The sequence below is a fragment of the Gopherus evgoodei genome, chromosome 3 (assembly GCF_007399415.2).
Source record: "Gopherus evgoodei ecotype Sinaloan lineage chromosome 3, rGopEvg1_v1.p, whole genome shotgun sequence".
NCBI lineage: Eukaryota > Metazoa > Chordata > Testudines > Testudinidae > Gopherus > Gopherus evgoodei.
In genome coordinates this window covers 189125132-189149356 of record NC_044324.1, presented here as the reverse complement: position 1 = coordinate 189149356, position 24225 = coordinate 189125132, and the positions used below count along the sequence as shown (strand labels likewise).

Genomic DNA, 24225 nt, shown 5'->3' with positions numbered 1-24225 from the left:
GGAATTGTGTAACTTAGGTCGATATAACCCCGTAGTATAGACCTGTCTTCAGTCACACAGGTGCTTTGGAAAATCCCAATCTCAGCCTTCAAGGTTTTAACTAATGTAGCCTGGGATTTGTAAAGGTGCCTAAAGTAATTCCCAAATGCCATTGCAAATCAATGGGATTTGGTCTCCAAATGACCTCAGATTTTTTTTTAACATCCCAGTCCAGCCATTAGCATTGGTGTTGAAAGAAAAGGCTTTGGCTGGTGTGAGAATGATCAGTCATGCTGCTCCATTAGTCTTTTTGGAAACAATTCATCAAATTCTGCAATTGGCCATGCATTTTGTGCTCCCCTGTTGAGCAGAGTGGGGTTGCACAGAGTGAAGTTGGATTTGGCTCCATAACATTAACAAAAGAGCATTTAGCCTGGAAAGGAGATTTAGAGTGTACCATGGTGAGATATACAGATAACTATGAAGGATATAATGAAAAAACTATCAGTCCTCTCTTTTTATCTTGTCTCATAATATGAGTACAAGGCGATACTGAGTTAGGTTAATGGCCAGTATATTAAAGATCAAAAGAAATGCTATTTCATCCAGTGTGACCGGATTTTCAAGAAGGAGGGATAATTTATGACCCTTAATAACATTTGTAGCTTACTGTACCAAGATAAAGATGATCAAACATTATGCTCCTGGTCGTGAACAGATTGCCAGTGTGTATCAAGAAGGAACCACAGATTCTTCTTTGCCTCCCTGTGCTGGACATGTGCTGGAGTGGTATGTGAGGATAAATGTACTTATACTTCCTCCACACATCTCCATTCTTCCTCCACACAGCCCTCTGCTGCCCACTTCAGGGAGCTTGTTGCCACCTCCGGCCACCTTACTTTGAAAGCTGGCCAAACGCCAACAATTCTGTTTCATGAAAAATGTTGAGGTTTCAAAATTTGTTTTTGTTCCACATTGGACCAAAAAGACCCTTTGAAATTTTTGATACAAAATTATGAGACACCAATCCCCAGTGTAGCCATTAGCCCAATGAGCAGGGTACTCCCGTAGGAGTCATAGGTTCAAGTCCTGGCTCTGAACTAGACAGCAGAAGCTTGAAGCAAGATGTCTCAGATCCCAGGTGAGCACCTCAGTCACCAGGCTATTGGCTATGCTGGGTGTGGCTCTCTAGTTTTGACCAGAAATTCCATCCTGATCTAGACAAAATTTCCTGACAAAATTTTCATCAAAACTGTTACACTTTCTTGAAATATTTTGGTTCAATGATCAGCATTTTTTTAATGGCAAAACCTTTTATCGAAGTGTTTTGACCCAGCTTTGTTTGCTTCTCCTTGAGCCCTGACCTCCACTGCTACAAGCCAGACGGCAGAGTGGGGAACAGCAGAGTAGGTGTGTGAGCACAGTGTCATTAAGCTCTTTAAGATCTCAGCTTCTTAATTATACTCACCAATTGCCCTCTGCTGCTCCCTGTGGAGCCACATAGGGGGAGGGAGTGGGGATAGAGCCAGCACTGCTGCCCTGCTCTGTACTTCCTGCACCCACGTGACTCCACACGGAGCCATAAAGAGAAATTAATATGGTTAATTAAGAAGCTAAGCTCTGAACCACACTTCAGTCACCGAACTAGACTCTTCAGATCTTCCCTCTCTGTGCTCACCCATTACTCTGTGCTGCTGTTTGGCTTGTGGGGGTGGAGGTACTGGAAAGGTGAAGGAGCAGAGTAGCAAGGAGAGGGCAGGAAGCAACCAGGGATTAAGGCCTCAATTCAGAAAAGTACTTTGGCACTTACAATATACACTCCTAAAAAGAAGAGGGGAAAAAGGAGAGAGAGAGAGAGGAGTAATGCAGGACTGTCAATCCCAGTTCAAAATTATGATCCAGGACCCCTCAAACCATGGGACTGGCTTAAAAAATAGGATTTTTTTTTAATTATAATTTTTTTGATCTTTATTTTCCTGCTGGTTTATGAGCATTTCGGAGGTCACTTTCTCAGGCTGTTTCCCAAGCCACAACAGCAATAAACGGCCCTATTTTTTTTACGAAAGCTGAGAGTCTTGCATAATCACATGACTTCAGGAGTTATGGCTTGAAGAAACCCACCAAATATGTCCAGTGTCGCCAATTCTCATAATAAGTTACAGAAAGACAGGAGAGAAAATTGAAAGAGAAAAGTGTCAACAGGGCTGGCTGCAGCTTTTTTGCTGCCCCAATTGGCAAAGAAAAAAAAAGCCGCTATCAGGGGCACTTCTGCGGCTGCTCTACCATGCTGCTTCATAATTCGGTGGCCAGTCCTTCCGTCCAAGAGGGACTGAGGGACCTGCCACCAAATTGCCGCCAAAGACACAGATGTGCCGCCCCCAGCCTGGAGCTGGCCCTGAGCGTCAGGAAAGAAACAGACAAAGGAAGACTATGGAGAGAAAGAAAGGTTTTAGGGCACAGGGAGGCGATACATAAATATTAGATATTATTAATTAAGAGCCGTTTCAGAGAAAAAAAGGAAATGGGGGGGAAAAAGCAAAAGGCACAAAAGTAAGAGAAATAGGGTAGTATCCCTTTAAATAATTTGAGATGCTCACCATGTTCTGTTCTAGATGCTGCCAGAAACCAGTCAGGGCAGTAGTATGCATGTAGGTAGGCCTGGCATGTTTCTATATATTTAGGAAATAGGGTTGTCTAGGACTCAACTGTGCCCATTTGGTGTCTTCATATTATTTTTGTCATGTGAGCAAAAGATCTACCCCATGGAAATGAACTGATGCTGCTGTTGAAGGGGAGGAAAGAGGAATGGATAGTGTGACTGAGATAGGGCCCCTCATGTGTGCATACATATCAGGGAAGAAAACTGAGAGAGAGACTTTGCCTTTTCAGCTTTATCTACACACAGTTTTTGTAGCACATGGAGGGCCGGGCCGGTTTGCTTACCTGCTGCATCCGCAGGTTCGGCCAATCACGGCTCCCAGTGGCCGCAGTTCGCCACTCCAGGCCAATGGGGGTGGCAGGAAGTGGCGGCCAGCACATCCCTCAGCCCGCACTCCTTCTCACCGCCCCCCTTGGCCTGGGGCGGCGAACCATGGCCAGTGGGAGCTGCGATCAGCTGAACCTGTGGACACGGCAGGTAAACAAACTGGCCCGGCCCACCAGCTTGCTTACCCTGTTGGGCTGCATGCCAAAAGTTTCTGATCCCTGATCTAATACATTGTAGTTTTGTTTACCTGGATCGTCTGCAGGCATGGAGCCCCTCAGCTCCCGGTGGCTATGATTTGCCATTCCCATTGGATGGGAACGGGGAACTGCAGCCACCAGGGGCTGAGGGGCTCCATGCCTGCAGATGCTCCAAGTAAACAAAGCATCCCGACTCATCAGCGGCTTACTCTGATGGGCCAACCCCTGAAATATAGGGTCAGCTTATGAAAGGTGTTAATACCGTTATGCAAGGCATTGGTGAGACTTCATCTGGAATACTGTGTGCAGTTCTAATCTCCCATGTTTAAGAAGGATGAATTCAAACTGGAACAGGTTCAGAGAAAGGCTACTAGAATGATCCGAGGAATGGAAAACCTGTCATATGAAAGGAGACTCAAAGAGCTTGGCTTGTTTAGCCTAACCAAAAGATGCCTGAGGGTAGATATGATTGCTCTCTATAAATATATCAGAGGAATAAAAACCAGGGAAGGAGAGGAATTATTTAAGCTCGGTACCAGTGCGGACACAAGAACAAATGGATATAAACTGGCTATCAGGAAGTTTAGACTGAAATTAGACAAAGGTTTCTAACCATCAGAGGAGTGAAGTTCTGGAACAGCCTGGACATATCTGGTTTCAAGACTAAGCTTGATAAGTTTATGGAAGGGATGGTATGGTGGGAGAGCCTAATTTTGGCAATTAATTTGTCTTTGACTACTAGCAGTAAATATGCCCAATGGCTTCTGATGGGATGTTAGATGGAGTGGGATCTGAGTTACTACAGAGAATTTTTTCCTGGGTGTCTGGCTGGTGAGTCTTGCCCAAATGCTCAGGGTTTAGGTGATCACCATATATAGGGTTGGGAAGGAATTTTCCTCCAGGGCAGATTGGCAGAAGCCCTTGGGGGGTTTCATATTCCTCTGCAGTGTGGGGCACGGGTCACTTGCTGGAAGGTTCTCTGCACCCTGAAGTCTTTAAACCATGATTTGAGGACTTCAATGGCTCAGACACAGGTTTGATACAGCAGTGAGTGGGTGATATTCTGTGGCCTGCATTGTGCAGGAGGTCAGACTAGATGATCATAATTGTCCCTTCTGACCTTAAAGTCTATGATTCTATGAAAGAGTAATACAGTTTTTGCTATTTTTACCTATCCATTTTGGGGGGTTGGCTTATAAATGAATGGGCTAATGAATGAGTTTATACAGTATATAGATTTAGAAATGGATATAGCTGAAGAGGAAAAATGACCATAGTGTGGAAGCAGTTATACCAGCATAAAGGTGCTTAACTGGAATCGCTTATTACAGTAAATGTATGGAAATAATCAATACTAGTATCTGCATCTATACAAGGGCACGTACTGATTTAACTACACTGGTATAAAACCACTCCCCTAATTGAAATAGTTAAATCGGTCCAAAAACTGTGTAGACCAGGCCTTACAGAAAGAAAGGAAGAGACAAATTTTAATTATATTTTGCTTTATTTTAGAATTTTCTTTAACTCTGTCCTGCCTACTGATGAGAGACTATTCTCATGAGCTAATGGTTGTGTAATCTTTCTGCCAAGTACACTAAGAAACATTCATAGAATCGTAGAATATAGAATATCAGGATTGGAAGAGACCTCAGGAGGTCATCTAGTCCAATCCCCTGCTCAAAGCAGGACCAATCCCCAACTAAATCATCCCAGCCAGGGCTTTGTCAAGCCTGACCTTAAAAAACCTCTAAGGAAGGAGATTCCACCACCTCCCTAGGTAACCCATTCCAGTGGATCCAAGTTGTTTAGTTCTTGGAAAATAACTAAAATGATGCCTAGGACCCTTCCCCTAGACCCAAGCTTATGTCTGCTTTGGAAGATAAATCTTCCCTGGGTCACGTTTGCAGACAATATTTTTCCCATTTGTAAGCATTTCTTGAATATGGAAGAATAATCTTTTATTGGAGGGAAAGGAAACACAATCAAAAGAACATGGAAATCTCCTATAAAAATGTAAGGCACTTAAGTCAACAAACCAGGAGTTTAGTCCACCTTTCCTCCCCAGTGACTCAATAAAAGTACATCTGATGGAGATCCAAAACTCTGTCCACCACAAACCTCACCCTCTGAAACCCCACTCATCAGCTGAGTCACTCTCTAGGATAGGGATAGCTCTCCTCTGTTGGGTTATCCACCATAGTACCCATTCCACCCCACCAGTCCAGTTGTGGAGTCTGCCCCCACTTCACTGCCAGTCCAACCCTACATATTCCTTCTATAAGCTCCAGGATGTTCAACTAGGAAACCAAGAACAATATGACTTTTTAGATACAGCTCCAATTCCTTATCACTAGAAGAGAACACTGCCTCTCTCATCTTGCTGGGCACAAGCTTCATTATCCAACCTTAGTTCAAATCTTATTACCTGATGGTGGTTCCTCACCCAGTTAGCACAATTCCTATGCCCTTTCATTAAATAGAAGGATATATATCACACACTTGCATTATAACTTAAACCAATTCTAACCTAAACAATACTTAGCTGGTGGAATTATGGGTAAATAGTAGGTAAATAGTAAGCCAGAGCTCCTTTGTTTTCCCTTCTCCCCAGTAAAGGGCACAGCGAGTTCCTCTAAATTCTCTGTCTTACATCTGTAAATTGGTATCCTGTTTTCACACTTCGTCAGGTGGAGATTTTCTAGGACAGGGTTGAGTTCCAGCTCTCCTACATGTAGGTTAATTTAGGTCTTAATTAAAGCTCTTTGTTACACATAGCTAACAAGAATAGTGATAATTGATCACATTTTTGTACTCATATAGCAACTCTCATCCATCAAACCCAAAGCACTTTAAAAGATGGGTTAACTAAGTCTCACAATTCTGACATGGGATTGGAAGGTAGTGTTAATGCGTATACTTATTTCACACATGGGCAAACTGGGATATAGCTATATGTCACAATAGGCTTTTCATCAGGTCTGCATTTCTAAGTTGTGTAGGCTGCTATCAGCCCCAAGGAATCACTGCAGTATGCCAACCACACCCCAAATCATCCCCTACACCAGAGCTGGGTGTTATAAGGCTAAGCTGGCCTTATAGCAGCTGGAGAATCCCCATCTGACTTGTTAGGGCACATTTTGCCCTATTTACACTGCTGAAACTGGGCAGAACAAGCAGTATAGGCCTGGAGCAGGTAAGGGATTTTACCAAAGTCACACAGTGATTCAGTGGCAGAGCTGCAAACAAAGTTCATGCATCCTCACTCAGTTTTATGACCTGACAATCAGATAATAATCTCTCCTCTAGCTACTGCTTTCTTCCTTTCATTTGTAAATAAAGTGTAAATAAATTTTGGATTAAAAATAAGCATGCAAACCAGAATACATAGTCAAGAAAGACTGTGGGCCAGCATCTTGGTAAAACTAGATCAGAACTTGGACCTATCCATCCAATTTATGCTGAAGTCTAGTATAATTTCCAAACAGGGAAATCACCTTGCTTTTTTTTCAATCATAATGGGTATATTTCATTACATTACTGATAAAGGGATTAAGCCAGCATGCCTCTGCTCCCTGCCCTGCCCCTTCCCAGGCAGAAAGAACACAGTATGCAAAACACAAAATCAATATAGAAAGAAAAACTTGTATGACAAGCAAAAGAATCACAAAAATAACAGGGGAAGATTCTGTGTTTGCACACCACCTAGCAATGGGGTCCTGGCCTGTGACTGTGGTTCTCAGCTGCTATGGCAATGTAAATAATAATGATAATTAATTGGACCCTAAAACTCACTATCACCGTGGAATTCCTTGTAGATAACCAATATAGGTGAAATAAACCCCTGTTATATCAAGGGCATGTATAGCTAAGATCTTCTTCTCAGATCATCACTTTGGCTGTGTTCCCTTTGAGCATCTGTACTGGCAGCCCTTCAAACACATCACACTACAGCAAGTCATTGGCAGAGAAAGACCTAGATCTTAAGTGTCAACACTGCTTCCCCCCAGGCACTGCACTGTAGAACTTGGTCTGATCCACAGTGTTACTAGGTGCTCTACTTGCTCACACAGAATGGCTAATAAAGCACTGATCAAAGGAGTCCTCTTATGATGCCTGCTGTGAGCATCTCTCACACAGCGATGCTCCACTCCAAGACCTGGGATCGTGAAGCAAGTCCTCTTCTCCCCCTGACTTGTCTGATGAGAGAAGGGTTTGTTGAATGCATGGTGGGAAAAGGACACCGGAGAAAGCCTGGGCTCTTAATACAAAAAGATAGTAGAGGAAACAGCTGTTGACTCCCCATCACCAACACAAACTAGGAGGGAGACTACATATCCCCCTGACCACACAACCCACCAACCCTCCAAAAAGCCAGGAGTACGAGGGCCTCCCTGATGCAGGAGAGAGTGATTATCCATTTGTGTGAGAGGAGCAATGATCCACTGGTTAGAGGAACGACTTGGGGAGTAGAGAGTGTGAGTTTGCTTCATCCTCAAACATCTGGTGTGACTCTGGGCAAGTCACTCAGTCCTTTTATGTCTCAGTTTCCCATCTGTAAGATGGGGATAATAGCATTTCCTTACCTCACTGGGGAGCTGTGAGGATACATACACTAAAGATTGCGAGGCTCTCAGATAATCTGGTGATGGGAGAAGTACCTAAAATAGATGGAGCGCCTCACTCCTACTATCCAGGTGGGGGAAAAGATGGGAAAGAAGATATAGGTCTCCATCAAATGCAGTCTGTTTATCCTTAGTGTCAAAGCCTTTCACAATGTGCACTCCACCCGCTTACATAATCTCCATCTTGGAGCAAGGTCAGCCCCGGTATTTGCTCTGCCAATGGTGCCAGCTTCTATCACCTGACTCTCTGCTTTTCTTACAAGCATGTTCACACTCTCACCTAGGGTGTCCCTTACAAGTAGGAACAGCTCCCAGTCAGAATCCGTAAAGCAACCTCCTTATCCTCCTTTGAGTTCCTCCTCAAAGCTCATCTCTTCCACAGTGAACATGGAACACTGTGTTCCAATGACAGCCTGACAGGTGCTGAGCTGTGATTACTGCTCTTGGCTGACTAAGAACACTGCACATCCTAATATTGTCCCCATCTTCCACTCCAACCTGTCTATGTGTCTCATCCACCTATTCTGCCTACTCTTTTTGACTACGACCTTTTGGGGACAGGAACTATCGTTTACCATGTTTGTACAGCACCTAGCACAAAGAGGTCCTGACCTATTATAATTGTTTAATAAAGAATCATCATTATTAATAATAATAATAATAATAATATTCAAAGCAGGCATTGCATGAGTACATTATTCACCTTGTCTGGGTTTGTTGCAGTTTTCCCAATGGGACCTATGAATCAAAGTTAGCAGTGATGTAACCTGTGACAGAAATTACACCTTAGGTGCAAATTAGCTATTACATAGGGATTAGCATAGTGTAATTTTCACTAGCGTGGCATTCTGTAGGGATGAAAAACAAACAAAACTTTGTACTATGTGATGGAATAGGATGGGTGGAGAGTGGAAAGAAGGAATGAAGCATGAAAAACAAATAACTTGGGATATTTCCAGAGTAATGGCCAGTACCCAGGCAAAACTCCTATTGGAAGCAATGGGAGTTTTGCCTGGCTAAGGACTGCAGGATTTGACCCATGTGAATAATAGTTCCTTTGCTGCTGTGGCATTTCTAGCCTACTGCTTCAGACACAATAAGAAGATGCATCATAGCAGTAGCTGAATAATACTTAAAATAATATCTTATTCTAGGCGGTTCTTATACTAAACAAATTTTCTGAATCACCCCACAGTCAAACTGATGCTCACTTTGCAACTCCTAATTATTACATAGCATTTGAGGCAACTGGGAACTAGAGGAGGAAATGACAACAAATGCTTTCTTAAAACTTATTGTCATACCAGATGTCAGCCACTTTTTTTCAGAGTATTTGTGTCTGTTGTGCACCTAACAATGCAACCATCTGTCATTGCAGTTACCCTCAGGAAAGGGTGTCACACATATTCACCAAGCAACAAGGAAGCTTGAGAGATATGGGATATATTAAAACCGGCAAGTGGTAAGTCAAAGGGGAAAGTCATGTATATGTAGAGCCTTGTAAAGTTCCCCTTTTTCTACCTGAGACTTATTTTCCAGAAAGCTGAAGAAAGCACAGGTCAGAGCTGGGCCACAAACAATTCATAGATGTCAGTCTCTGGCCATTCACTCCAGAATGCAGAACAGCATTTCTCTGCTGTTGGCGTCAAAGCCAGGCCTTCACCAACGGTGAGTCACGCACCAAGCAAGAATTATGTTATCATTGTTTACGATGTTACAATAGTGCCTGGAGAGTCCAACCAAGATCAAGGCCCCAATCTCCCACATACTGTCTTTACACACAATATGAGCCAGTCCCTGCCCCAAGGAGCTTACAAGCCAGAGGGAGACTAGATGCTCAACTGAACATACAACCCACCCCTATTGGGGACTAGCCACCGACACCCCAAAGAGCAAGGAGTGGGCAAGCAAGAGCTGAGGACCTCTGACTCCCCCACGCAAGCCAACCCCCAATGGACATCAGGAGAGGTGGGGAGAAGAGATAGAGTGCCCACCCCTTTCTGGCAAGGGAAAAGAGCATAAAGTGCCCCCCTCCCATCAGCCAGGAGGACAGTAAAGCTGGGTGTAATCTGCTTCTGTGGTTGACACAGCAGGATCCTAGAACATCCCCTCTACCATAGACTAAGACCCAAGGCAATTGTAATTGAGAGTCCCTTGTATAAAACTCTAAGCCAAGAGTCTGAGGTAATCACACAATCTTGTTGATCCACTTGTGACACCGGCAGATCAGGTACCAGCTCATACCAAGGGCCCTAGATCTCACTGAACACTGACAAATGCATAGCTGGAAACCTGTCTGACTCACCTGTGCACTAGTATTGTTAAAATAGGTATTAGATTTATAGATATGTGTTTAATGTTTGGACTTTATGAAATGCTTGTAAATTGCTGCATGCTTCAGTCTCATTTATAATATCTATATTCCATGCTATATGCAGAGGTGGCCAAACTTACTGACCTTCCGAGCCAAATACAATAATCTTCAGAAGTTCGAGAGTTGCAAGACACTCATAACCTGCCCTGCAGGGTGGCACCTGCTGGGGCTTGGGACTTCATCCCCATGTGGTGTGCCTGCTAGGGCATGGGGCTCACCTGCTGAAGTCCCGATCCCCAGCACCGCCCCACTACTGGGCTACAGCCTAGAGACCCCACCCTCCCTGCAGGCAGAAGCCCCTAACCCCACCACCCAGCTCCCTCCCACAGTCTATTAGGTGGAGAATGGGGGGGCAACATGGGGTCTTCGCGAGCCTCACTTCAACTGTAAAAGAGTTTGGCCACACCTGCTATATGGCAATATTTAAGAGTTTGCTTTGTAACTATAAAAGTGTTTGCTGTGAAACTGGAAACCCCCACAATCAGGAGAGAAGCATTACCAAGTGTGAAATACTAGTTTACCACAAGACATGCCGTTTCCTGTCCAACAGAAGAGGGCCTCTTTCTTTAAGGATCCCCAAAATCTCATTCTTTAATGCCCAAAGGAGTGATGGACAGAATAGTTAGGCCTAATATCTGACACACCAATTTTGGTTCACTGATTTCTGGTTCAACCCTTAGCTTGTTTATCAGGAATAATCTCCGCTGGTCTAGTGCCACCAGATGAACCACTGTGGAACATCAGTGGACAAAAGACTTTGTTCCACCAACACCCATAAAGAAAGGGTTTGCACAAACCCTCAACCCCTCACAGTTTGAACTCTAGGGGAAGGGAAGAAAAATCCCTGACCAGAAGGCTCTGTTTCACTATGTTGCTAGGATTTTGGAGAAGGCAATATTTCTAAGCATAAGCAAAGGTTAGCTTTAAAGAACATATAGAGCTTGCACCTTACAGCAGTTTCTATTACGTTCCAAAAAGTAAGACTGTAACTTCTTTGTTTGTATGTGTATGTTTACTTGCTTTAACCTTGTAAATAACTTTCATTTCTTTTTCCTACTTAAAAAACCTTTAGTTAATTTGTTACAGGATTGGCTATAAGTATTGTCTTTGGTGAGAAATCTAAGGTACAATTGACCTGGAGGAAGTGACTGGTCATTTGGGACTGGGAGTAACCTGAATATTGTTGTGATTTTTGGTTTTAGGGACCATCTGTCAACAAAGGCAGACTTTCCTGGGTGGCAAGAGAGAGTGGAATGCCCAAGGGGATTGTCTGTGACTCCATGTTAAGGCAGTTCTAGTGCTTGAGGAGTTCATAGTTGATACTTGAATAGTGAAATCTGATTATCGAACACACAACCAGTTTGGAGTTTGTGCCCTGGCTTGTAACAATCTGCCCTGATGTTGGCACCCACATTCATGAACCACTCCAGACAGCTTGATACCACTTTTATAAATGCATCCACCAGAAGGGATAATCTGATCTGTCCTTTCTTTACCAGTTACATGATGAACAGCAGCATTACAGGTCAAAATTCCAGCCATGTGGCTTTTCACTGGTAACCTCAGAATAAATATGGATTTCTTGATTTGGAGTTAGGTTTGCAAGGCCAATTCATCTGTCCTTGTTCATTGTGTAAGCCAGATACACTTCCAATTTCCAGAGAATAGTGAAGGCCTGATCAGTAGTCACAACAGCAACAGGCAAAGCCCCAAGTATTTGGAGTCATGTGTTTTTCTGTTTGGATAGATCTCCTTTGAACAAGATTTCAAAGATTCAGTTAGTGTTTGGCTATCGAGCACCTGTGACAGAAGATGACTGACTGAATCAGTGCTTCCTTTCACTCAGAATCACTCATTGTGGATACTGGATAGCAGTTACACAAAAGTGTATGGTACACAAAAGTGTACTTGTATTGTACATGGAAACTAGCTTTCAAAGCAAACTGAGGGATAAATGTTGAAGCTTAGAACACCCATTAGCATCCTGATCAAATCTCTCTTTTATATCCAAAGTGTTATGTTCCAAGAGTACATGCTATAAACTGCAGCTCTGTAATAACTTGCCGGGTCACATGCAGGATTGTTGTTTTGATAAATCTGCTTCCCTTTAGTATCATCAAACCTTTTTTTTTGGGGGGGGGGGAGATGGGGGGCGAGGGGGGAGAACAAACAGGTCAGAGTGCCAGTCTTTTTTTTCAACCAACTTTTGCACCTATTGAAACATTTTGCAAAATTAATTAGATGAAATACTTTGCTGTCTCTGGAGTCTGGTGTACTCTTTTCACTAACACAGAGGCTGGAATTAAGCTGGCATCACTTCACAAGCCATTAGATCTGTGATTCACAACCTGGGGGCTGTGAGTCTCTGATGGGTCAGGAGGAACTGTTGGATCACAGATTGCTGCAACTATCAGTGCACCACATTGGATGTCTGCCTCCCCTCTTCACCTCCCAGGAAGCATTTTGACAGATAAAGATGGCACAGTACGTTCACCTACCTCCCCCACACTAAATTTTGGCTGCAGCATAACCAGTGCCCAGAGGGGGGGAATGTTATGGTTGGGCTGTGCTCTGGCACTGAAGCTCTTTCTCCTACTGTGAATGACACTGAGTGAATTGTATTATGCTAGTCAACATTACAGAAGGTACCATATCAGTGTATAAAACTGTTCAGTAACTGTTTAGTGCAGGAAGGAACCTGGCTTGACTTATTCTCCAGCTACTGACCTGAACTGAAAAGAAGAGAGAGACAATCAGAATGAAAAGAAAAGAAATGAATAGTGTCAGTGAGAAAATAGCCAGAAATACAGCAGAGAGCAAGAGAGACATAGACCCACCCACTGCAAATAAAAGACCAGATCCTGACCTACCTCTGCACTATGTGTGAGGGCCAGAAGTGTAGAGGACAATGGAATTCATATTTGTGAAGCACCTAGTCCCTGGCCCATGACTGGGGCTCCTAGGTGCCACCACAATACAAATAAATAACTGGGCAAGGGGGAAAACCCGCATTAATATCTGCTTAGCTCATACTCCTCCCCAGGAGAAAGAGTCCACGCTTCACTCAATGGCAGTTATATCTGGCCATGTGGGAGCTGGTGAGTGATGGACGGGGAGGTAGCAATTCTCCTGAGGTCTGAGTTGGGGGCAGGAGGGAGAGGGCAGGATTTCCCTGGCTGAATGGCAGATGAAGAGGCTGTACAGGCTGTGTGGACCTGAACCTGCAAGCCTGATTAGAGTTGTCAGCAATGTAGGATGGTTCCATCAGCATGAATATGGAGTACCTTCAGGTGTTAGGGTGGAGAGAGAGATCACAATCCCTGGACAATATTTTTCCATTGAAAAGTGGAGATTCATCAGAAGTAAAACATTTCACAGAAGTGTGTCGATTTTTTTATTAAATTTCATGTATACAAACATTGAAAAAAGCCTTTTGATTTTTCATTTTCATATTTTATAATATAAAGGTTTTTAAAAAATGAAATAAGTAAAACCTTGAAATTGGAACAAAACATTTCAGTGTTATTGATCCAAGATTAAATTTGCAGAATTTCATTTGCAGGACATTAGGTTTTGCTCCATATTGGAACAGAAAAAAATTCAAAATTGCAGAGTTCCCCAAGAATTAAAAAATCCAGGTCACACCCAGCTCTGGTTCTCAGGACCGTCATTTTATATATCATTTGAACAGCGCCTCTTAATGCACTGTTGAGGCATTGGCTCAGTACTGACTCAGGAAAAAAGTCCCACTGGCTCAATAATCAACACTGCTTTTTATAGCACATGGTGTCTCCTAGGAAATGTGTGTGTGTGGTTTTCTCTAGTAGTGTGTGTTGTATAGTTGATTGAACTTCATGTGAATGTGACTATTACTTCCTTGCTTTTAGAAACAGAATGAGCATACACAACTCCAAGGTGACTAAGTTTTTTGTTGGACAATAGATAGATATTATGCCAGAGTCATTAAGACACCAATAGTTAAGGCTGTCTTCTGGTTTGCAGGTATTCACATTTGTTAGTATGTGTCCCAAATTTTCAGCACACAAATGCTGAGAAAAGTTTTAATTTCTGAAATATTTCAAGAAAATCTGTTAATATCCAAGTTCTCATTGATTAAACAGTACCTCCCCCCCACTCAAAAAAATTTCACATTCTGAGTCTCATGCTTTTTTAGACTCCTCTAGCTTAAGAGCTACAGAGGAAAGATAAGAAAAAGCAGAAAGGTGATGGATTGTAAAGAGTCAGAGTTTGGTGGTCTATCTGGGGTGATGTCATTAACAACGAAAAAAATATGTTTAATCGTCATAAGTGGCTCCTTCTACACCCTGGTTAGCTGAGGGAGAAAATGTTTCATGTTGATTTATTCCAAGGAATAAAGAACTGCCTTTTGATATATGCCCTTGGTAATGCTCTCTGCATCCAAAATTGAGATCGTAGGGAATGGATGTTATTAGGCTACAGGCTATGTTTTGTGTCAGAGAAGATCGCCACTGAAGTAGCTGCTGGTTCATCCAAGACTAGGATGTCTGTGAAAACTAATATCACCTTCCCCAAACCTCAAGCTGTGTAGTTTTACAGAAGTGTGCAGAAGGGATGGTGTAAGGGTTATGCAGTGCAGATGGGAAAGTGAAATTTAGGAAGGAAGTGGTGGGAGGCTGGCATTCTTATTGGGACAGAGTTTAGGTCAGGGTGTGTTCTTTGCTGTCAAATACTAATGTGTGGTGTATTCTCTGTCCCAGTCAAGCCCGGGTTATCGTTATCGCATTCCTATCCTTCTCTCCATTCATGCAGGCCCTACCCAAGCCTCATCCTTCTTGGCTTAATTACCTTTCAATAATCCTTTTGTTTTTCTTTATGATTTCTAAAACCTTGGTTCATTCCATGGTTCTTTCTCATCTGGAGCACTGTCTCCTCATCCTCCTTCTCCACCTCCCCAGTTCTAACTCACTCATCAATCAAGCCAACATGCTATCACTAAAATAACCTTCCTCTCCCTCCACTCTGTCCATGCCATCCTAGTTCTTTTTCCCCCTTTACTGGCTTCCTGCCTCTCGCCATATCAGGTTCAAACTTCTTGTCCATACTTTCAAGGCCCTGCACAGCTGCCATCTGCAAATGTCTGATAACATGTTAATGAGGCATTCGCACACTATATCCATATGTAGTTTATATATATCTGCAGGGAGCTCATCAGGGCTAGGTCTTTCCCCAGACATTAAGGAGGAGATGGCCTCAGCTATTTCCTCAGTGCTAATGTCACATCCCAAGGCCTCACATTCTTCCACTTCCAGTTTCTTAAGTGAATAGTCACTTAGGGAAGAATGTTTACTGCTGAAGTTTGATTCTGCTTTGGAATTGTATAGTTCCAAGTAGAATTCCTGGAATCTGTTGTTTACAAGCAAGGGTCAGAGGCTGTAGAATCACTTTCTACTTGCATTTGAGGGATATAACAGGAGTTTTGCCGTGCGTAGCAGCTAAGTTAGATGACTAGCATTGTTCTCAGTGTTGCTATGCTCTCTGGCTCTAAGATTAAGCTGTTCAGCTGAGTGTGCAATATAAATTATTGTTAGACAGCCTGAGTAAATGCAAAATAACTTCCTTCTTGATCAACAACATCCTTTTCTTATCCATGGTCAGGAGCATTAGCAAGATCTGAAAATGTAACTATGGTATAAGCTCTGATACTTAATATAAGTGTCAAACAAATGCAGCAGCCTATTAATAACTGCAAAACATATGGAAGGGATAATCTGCAACCTCAAGCATCTTGGTCGTTTACCACTGGGTACTATTCTCCTTAAAAGGCTAATAATGAATGATGTTACATGGGATTTCAGCAAGACTGTGCTGAGAAAGTGGTATGAGTCTGTTCTTTGATGGTACAACAAAGTCTTTCCTGGCTTTCTGCTGCTCTTAAAATCCTTCCACTGGAATTCCCTCTCTGGCCCATTTCCACTCTTACTGTAGCCATATTCATCTAGTGCAGCGTCAAGCCTCCTGTTGGGGCTTTCTTATGGGAACTAGTGCAGGGACAGATCACTTCATTGTCAGACTCATAAAATGTAATGATAAGGAAAAGAATGATCAAAGTGAGCACAGAATTTGCAGACATTTTTTACTGGAGCAAGTTCACCACATTCACTTGTAACCCTTCTGCCAGGTCGAATTGATAGCAGTAAGGGCGGGTTCAATACATAGGGGTCCATTCCCTGCAATGTAATACAAACCAGCTCGAGCTCCCACCCAGTGACCTGGGAAAACCTTATACACACCCCTGAGTGCCTCGAAAAGGCAATACTTCCCCTCTCGCAAGCACAAAGTCTCGGTATAGCAGAAAATGTTTAATAACATGAGATAAACAACACAGCATTACATTGGGAAAACACCTCAATTAGAGTTCATAGACCAAACCATGAGCAAAGACCCACCCCAGGAAATTGGGCCGTGTCCTCTTCCCTGGGCTCTTGAGTTCAGCAACCCCCAAATCACTCCAAGACTCCAAAGTCCAATACCCTAAATGTCCCTAGAGTCGAGCAACCCAAAGATCACCCACAGTCCCAAAAGTTCCGCATCCTAAAAGTCTCTGTCCCGGGTCAGTGCAGCCCCAGAGTTCAAGAGTCTATCTGCAGGGGTTTTCCCCCCGCCAGCCTGGGTAGAAAGGGGCACCTTACGTGTTCTGGGGCCGACTGCCCTGCCTTTCCGTGGGGTTCTACTTCTGCCTTCCCCATGAACTGCTCAGCTCCACTCCACTCCACCAGATGCTCTGCTCCACCAGCCGTCCCGTGATCCGCCCAGCCATCCCCGCAAACTGCTCGGCTCCGCTCGCTCCGTGGGCCGCTCCAACTGTCCCACAAACTGCTCCGCTCTGCCAGCTGCTCTGCTCCACCAGCTGTCCTGTGATCCACTCCAGCCGTCCCCACAAACTGCTCGGCTCCGCTTGCTCCATGGGTGCTCCAACTGTCCCACAAACTGCTCTGCTCCACCAGGTGCTCTACCCTGCAATATAGCTTCAAGCTCCCCCCCAGTTAGCACAGCTCTTTAGTGATTTCAGCTCTTAGTGAGGTCAGCTCAGGAACTTGTAACTTAGATTCTTAAAGGAATCAAAAATTAGCTCTGGTTATCAACAGTGGAAAGAGAAGGAGGTACAATTGATGCTTCTGGCTTACACAAGGAGCCCACTCCCTTGTCTAGCGAGTGCCACTCAATTGATGGTGAGACTCTCTGTCACAAAGCAGTTTCACAGTTCCTCATCCACACAATCAGGATGACAACACTCCACTACTCCCGCCCCAACAACAAAGAAACTGGGGATCCCACAGCTGCCAAAGCAACCATCCCAGGCTGCTGTGAGCTATGCCAGGCGGGGTGGATGTGCCTATGCAAACACGATCAGCCCCTGAAATTCTTTTCCACACTCGCCATAATTCACCACCAGATGTCAAGGTAGAGCTCATCCTGACTCTGCTTACACACTTAAGTAGTCTGAGATTAAGGGCATGGCTACACTGGAGAGTTGCAGCACTGGTGATGGGGTTACAGCGCTGCAACTCACTCTGTGTCCACACTTGCAAAGCACAGCCAGCGCTGCTGTACACCTGGTTTGCTTGGGGTGTAGCGATTCCAGCTCTGGTGATGCAGCCCTGGTCATCAAGTGTAGCCACCAAAAGCGCTGTTATTGGCCTCCAGGGTATTAGGAGGTATCCCAGAATTCCTGTCCTCAACAAACCGGAAGAATGGCTGAACTCCGATCTCCCCGTAGCTACTTAGCTAAAAAACAAACACAGCTGCTCTTTGCTCCAGCAAGCGAGCAAGCGGAGGCAGGGGAATTGCTTTGGAATGTTCACAGCTGTTTGCTTGAGGAGAGAGGGGAGGGGGGAGTCCGTGTTGAGCAGCTGCTTATATGGTCTAAAGACTATTTAGGAGTGCATAATTTGCACTTACTGAATAAGAGACAGGTGGGGGAAAGGTCAAAACTTTTAAAATGATTGAAGGTAGGCACTGTGTATCTTCCAGTCCTTAGAACTTGCAAGGCAGGAAGCTGAGAACAGTGTCAGCTCCAAAAATCCACTCTCTCTGTCTCCCCCACACTCCCTGTCACACTCCACCCCACCCCCCTGTTTTGAAAAGCACATTGCAGCCACTTGAACGCTGGGATAGCTGCCCACAATGCACCACTCCCAACAGCGCTGCAAATGCTGCAAATGTGGCCACACTGCAGCGCTTTCCTTACACAGCTGTACGAACACAGCTGTAACTCCCAGCGCTGCACATCTCCAAGCGTAGCCATACCCTAAGTAATGAATGCAATGTGTGGACACAAGCTGTCTATCCTAATGGCCTTCTGCCATTAGAAGACAAAGGTCTTCTGCAGCACATTCACTGTTAGCACTTGTAGCTAGGGCCCTACCAAATTCACAGTCCATTTTGGTCAATTTCACGGTCATAGGATTTTAAAAATTATACATTTTCATGATTTCAGCTTTTTAAATCTGAAATGTGTTATTCATGTTTGTTATGAATATGAATATGAATCATTTGTTATGATTTCAGCTATTTAAATCTGTTGTAATTGTAGGGGTCCTGACCCAAAATGGAGTTGGGGGGTTGCAAGGTTATTGTAGGGAGGGGGTTGCTGTATTGCTATCCTTGCTTCTGGCTGCTGCTGGTGGCAGCGCTGGCTTCAGAGCTAGGCAGCTGGAGAGCGGCGGCTGATGGCCAGGATCCCAGATCTGATGGCAGAGCCACTACCAGCAGCAGCACAGAAGTAAGAATAGCACGGTATGATATTGCCACTCTTACTTCTGCACTGCTGCTGGCAGGGTGCTGCCTTCAGAGCTGGGCACCTGGCCAACAGCTTCCACTCTCCAGCTGCCCAGCTCTGAAGGCAGGGCAGAAGTAAGGGTGGCAATACCGCAATCCCCCTAAAATAACCTTGCGATCCCCCCCCCCCTTTTGGGTCAGGACCCCCAATTTGAGAAACGCTGATCTCTCCTGTGGAATCTGTATTGTATAGCACACAAAAGACCAGATTTTATGGAGGGAGACCAGATTTCACAGTCCATGTCTGTGTTTTTCATGGCCATGAATTTGGTAGGGCCCACTTATAGCCTGTGGGTTTGTTGATCAACCCTGCTGATGATTTTTACATGAGAGAACACTGCTGACACACTGAAGGGTCCCCCTTGGATACTCTGTATTGTATGGAAGGACCCACCTGGTATAGAAAAGGCTTGACCAGGGGTAGGCACGTGTGCCGAAGGTGGCACGCTAGCTGATTTTCAGTGGCACTCATACTGCTCGGGTCCTGGCCACCAGTCTGGGGAGCTCTGCATTTTAATTTAATTTTAAATGAAGCTTCTTAAACATTTTAAAAACCTTATTTACTTTACATACAAAATAGTTTAGTTATAAATTATAGACTTATAGAAAGAGACCTTCTACAAACGTTAAAATGTATTACTGGCACGTGAAACCTTAAATTAGAGTGAATAACTGTAGACTCAGCACACCACTTCTGAAAGGTTGCTGACCCCTGGGCTTGACTATATAGCATCATTGCAGCTTTCTGTGCTGCAAATAGCTAAAAATTCAGCCCTGAGCAGTTAGGGATCATTAACACTTGCCACAGTGATTTCCACATGGGTTACATCTGCACGCTGGAAGGATTTGGTCTGAGGCACCTGAAGGCTTGCAGAAGGGTTTAGCAGCTCAGAGAGGGGCTGAGCTGGGAAAGGTGCTGGTAGGGAGTTTACAGATGAGGTTACCTGTCTGCAATACTGCAGCACAATTTACTGTGAGCAAGGCTACACGTTTGAAGTATACTGTAGCTGAGAATGAAGTTAGAGTTTGTGTGTGGGGGATAGGAGTGGTTATTGCTCTGTGCAGTTAGAATGCAGACACAGGCAAGGAGTTAGCACATTGTCAATCCACATGGTTCCACGTCATATTGACAGATAAAGTTTAAAGGTCTTAAAATTGTCTCTAAATAGGACAACCCCTCCCTCCCATCCCAACATGAACGTACACACAAGTGAGCGGATTTGTATTTGCATAATCCATTTAACCTTTATCTGTTTCACCTCACATCTAACTTAATCAACCACATCCTTATTAGAACACAATGTACAAGTTCAAAGGGTGAGAGACCTTCGACCACTCCTCACTTCTCATTAACCAAAAATCAACACAAAAATGTTCCAGAGATTACACCAACACAGGCAAAAATACATTTCATAGACCTTACAGGAATCAGAGGGCCTTAAGCTTCTTCAGAGTGCGGACCACATCTTAATAGGGCATTCATATCATTGTTACCTTCCCTCTCCATTTACAAATCATGACACACCCCACTTCCACTTGCAATCAAATAAATCCCTGTGGCGACTACAGCAACTGCTTGCATAGCAAAGTAATATTGCAAAAGTATGTGATATATTTTAACCTGCCTTTTAATGTGATTGTGCAACTGGAAAGAAGCAATATAGCCATTAGCATGACCACCTTGTTCACCAGAGCACCAGCAAGTGCTCTGTGAGAATTGTTTTGCTCTCATAAAGACATCATTGCCAGTGGGTAGGACATTGGACTCTTGGGTTCTGTTCCCGGATTTACCGTTGTCCTGGTGCATGAACATGGGCAAAATGCTTCACTTTTCTATACCTTCATTTGCCTATCCAGATAATGGGGATAATGGTCTAGACTTCCTCGGTAATGTGCTTTGAGAGGTACAGATAAAAAGCATTCAGTACAGTACAGTTTGAAATGTGTCAATAGATAAAATATTACAGTAGTAAGAAAACAGCAATTTGTTGATGCAAATATGCTTATTTTAAAAAAGAAAAATGAGAAATAAACAAACAAGGTTTTAGTTCCATTTCTGATATTTAGCCAAAGAAGTTTCAGATTCTAACCATACCAGGAATCTGGTATTGGTGTCCTCATAGCAGGTGTGCTTAAACTAAGTTTTGTTTACTGAATATTGTCACTAAGCTCAATACTGTACAGGACATAGAAGGAGATAGGACCTATTCCCCAAGGCTGATGTCCTGAAAAATCACATTATTTTCAGAGTGTCCCTAAAGGTAGGATAAAGACCATCCCATTATACTGTGAATCTCCCACTCACACTGGTCACATTTTTGTCCTCTGTGGCTTTGGGCTTATTGTCCTAGATGACTTTGTCTTCCATGTGAATCGTGGCTCCTCAAAATTAGCATATCAACTCCTGGTTTCTATGAAAACCCTGGGCCATAAGTCATTGGAGGTGTGCTGATTTACACCAGCTCAGGCCCTGTGTGCCATACACCACATACTGTATTAAATAAGTCATGGCCATATGGAATCAATAGAATGAGTCAATGTAATCACTGACAATAATAGATATGCACCAGGGATGAATTTCGTACAGAATTTTTTAAATTAAACTCAAAAGCACTACACGCTATTGATAAAATTATCTTCTTTGGGAGCACCTTAGCAGTGACCCTATTCTGTCCAAGGCACCATCTCACAAAGACCCTAAAAAGTCTCACTCACAACCAAATGTAGAGTGCTTCTCTGGATAAAATATTGTCATAGTCACCTTCCTGCAGAGATAAAGTACATTGGCGCAGACACTGGTCTCAACCTAGTACTGACTGCTGTTCCTAGATGCATACATCATGACCATTCTCAGCTTCAGCTAACCTTGTCTAGCATGTGAGACAACACAGTGGGCAAACAGTGGATCTGCTTGATAGCTACAATCTCCTGATACCAAAACCATGCAGTTCCTCATGCCAAGTTCATGCAGTGCCCACTTCAGCAACAGACTCAGGGTCATTGGCTATCTTTTGGACTGGTCTTTTTCAAGGATTAAATAGCTGTGTACAAAACTGAACATGCTTTAATGCGTTTCCAAACTTCAGACAAGGTCTGGTGTAATTATTTCACAATATTTTTAGTAGGATTGTAGCTTGTGTTCCACCTTCAGCCCCTACTCCCTCATGTGTCGTGTAGTAACAGGAGGGATAGTGTGGGAACTGCTTTGACAGCTAGATTAGTTTTCCTAATCTGCTGGAAAACTTAATCGTTGCTAAAATTCCAGCAGAAGACGACATGAGTGAGCAATATCCTACTGTTTATTTAAGGTTACCTCTGGTAGACAGTTCCTATGTTTTGGTTCTTGCTTCTGATAAAAGCTCACTGCAATCTGGTTGTCAGCTCTGTAATGTTTCCAGCATTAGCTCTGTCCCTCTCCACAGCCAGGACTCCCCAGTCCAGGTCTGCTCCCCACACCTTCAGCAGAGGGCTGAGCAGTTTGCAGATAGTTATGCTGCTGGACCAATGGCTGGAACTTCCACCGGTTATCTCATGGAAGCTGCTCTGTCCTCCCATCCCTTTTTTTCCTCGCAGGAGGGAGTGGATGAGACCTAAGAGCAGGTCATGGCTGGAGGGAGGAGACGGACCATGTTCATCATCCTTGCCAATACTGGTAGCTGATCAAAAAGTCAGAGCTTGAGATTGGTGAAATTCCAGAAAGCTGGAATCACTGGACACAAGATTGAGGTTAGACAAGTTTGAGAGTGGGGGATGAGGATGATCTGACGTGTTGTGTGAACTCAGTGTGGCTGTGGCTAGTGCTTCCCAATGTTTCCCACTACCCACCAATATAATTCCTACATTGGCTGGGTTTACATTCAGCCAGCCACTCTTCACCATATACTGATCTTACTTAGGCACTAAGCCAGGAGTCTGCAACCTCTGGCACATGGCTCACTAGGATAAGCACCCTGGTGGGCTGGGCCAGTTTGTTTACCTGCCGCGTCGGCAGGTTTGGCCGATTGCAGCTCCCACTGGCCGCAGTTCACTGTTCCAGGCCAATGGAGGTGGTGGTAAGCCACAGCCAGAACATCCCTTGCCTGCGCCGCTTCCCGCAACCCCTATTGGCCTGGGATGGCAAACCGCGGCTGTAGTCAGATGCTTTCGGTGTGGTGCTCTGCTCTGTTTAATGTTGAGCTCAATCGGCTGTGTGCATGTGTTCCCTCTGTGTGCTGTCCCAGCTCTGTGCAGATAGCTGACACAGCAGACCCCGAGAGAACCCCCAATGACCACAGACTCTCGTAAGGTAAGAAGGCACATCAGCCAGGTTTATTGTCGAAGAGAAATACAGTCTCCAGCTCCCCGGCATAGAAATCCAAGGTGCTGCTGAGGTGCAGCTAGCTAGTACTCATGTGCTCCCTGTCATAGTATCTTTCCCAATTCTGAACCTTAGCGTCGAAAATATGGCTACTAGCATGAATTCCCCTAAGCTTAATTACCTGCTTAGATCTGATAAGCTGCCACCAGTCAGGAATTCGAGTGCCTGATACACTCTGGTCTCCCCAAAACCTTCCCTGGGGACCCCTAAGACTCAGACCCCCTGGATCTTAACACAAGGAAAGTAAACCCCTTTCCTCACCATTGCCTTTGTCAGCCTTCCCCTCCCTGGGTTACCCTGGAAGATCACTGTGATTCAAACTCCTTGAATCACAACACAGAGAAATTAGGTCTCCTGGAGAGAGAGAGAGAGACAGATTCACGCTCCGTGAATCTAAAACAAAGGGATTCCACCCTTCCCCTCCCTTCTCCTTCCCTGTTAAGTACAGACTCAATTCCCTTGAGCCTCAACAAGGGGAAAAAATCAGACAGGTCTTAAAAGCAAAACTTTTAATAAAAAGAAAGAAAAAAGGTAAAAGTTTATCTCTGCAATATAGATGGTAAAAAGTTACAGGGTCTGTCAGCTTACAGAAAATAGAAAGAAGCCTCCCCCCCCCAGCAAAATACAATTTAAAATACTTCCAGCAAACTACACATTTGCAAATAAAGGAAAACAAATAAAAAGACTATACCGCCTTTCTACTTTTGTACTCACAAAATTGGAATAGAAGATTAGAGAGCCTGTAGGTACGTGTGGTCACTCTCACAGCCCAGAGAGAACAAAGCAAAACCCCAAAAACACAAACAAAGGCTTCCCTCCACCAAGATTTGAAAGTATCTTGTCTCCTGATTGTTCCCCTGGTCATATGTTCGGTTCCCTGTTTGTTA

At 44.1% G+C, this 24225-nt stretch overlaps 1 long non-coding RNA gene across 1 annotated transcript in view; it reads left to right on the top strand.

Annotated features, from left to right (window-relative positions):
- The window catches only part of LOC115649104, a 76337-nt gene extending 65289 nt beyond the window's left edge, over window positions 1-11048 (top strand). Inside the window, exons 2-3 of the long non-coding RNA XR_003999761.1 lie at window positions 9166-9249; window positions 9327-11048. This is a non-coding gene — a long non-coding RNA (uncharacterized LOC115649104). The remainder of the gene's footprint in view (window positions 1-9165; window positions 9250-9326) is intronic.
- The last annotated feature ends 13177 nt before the right edge of the window (window positions 11049-24225 follow it).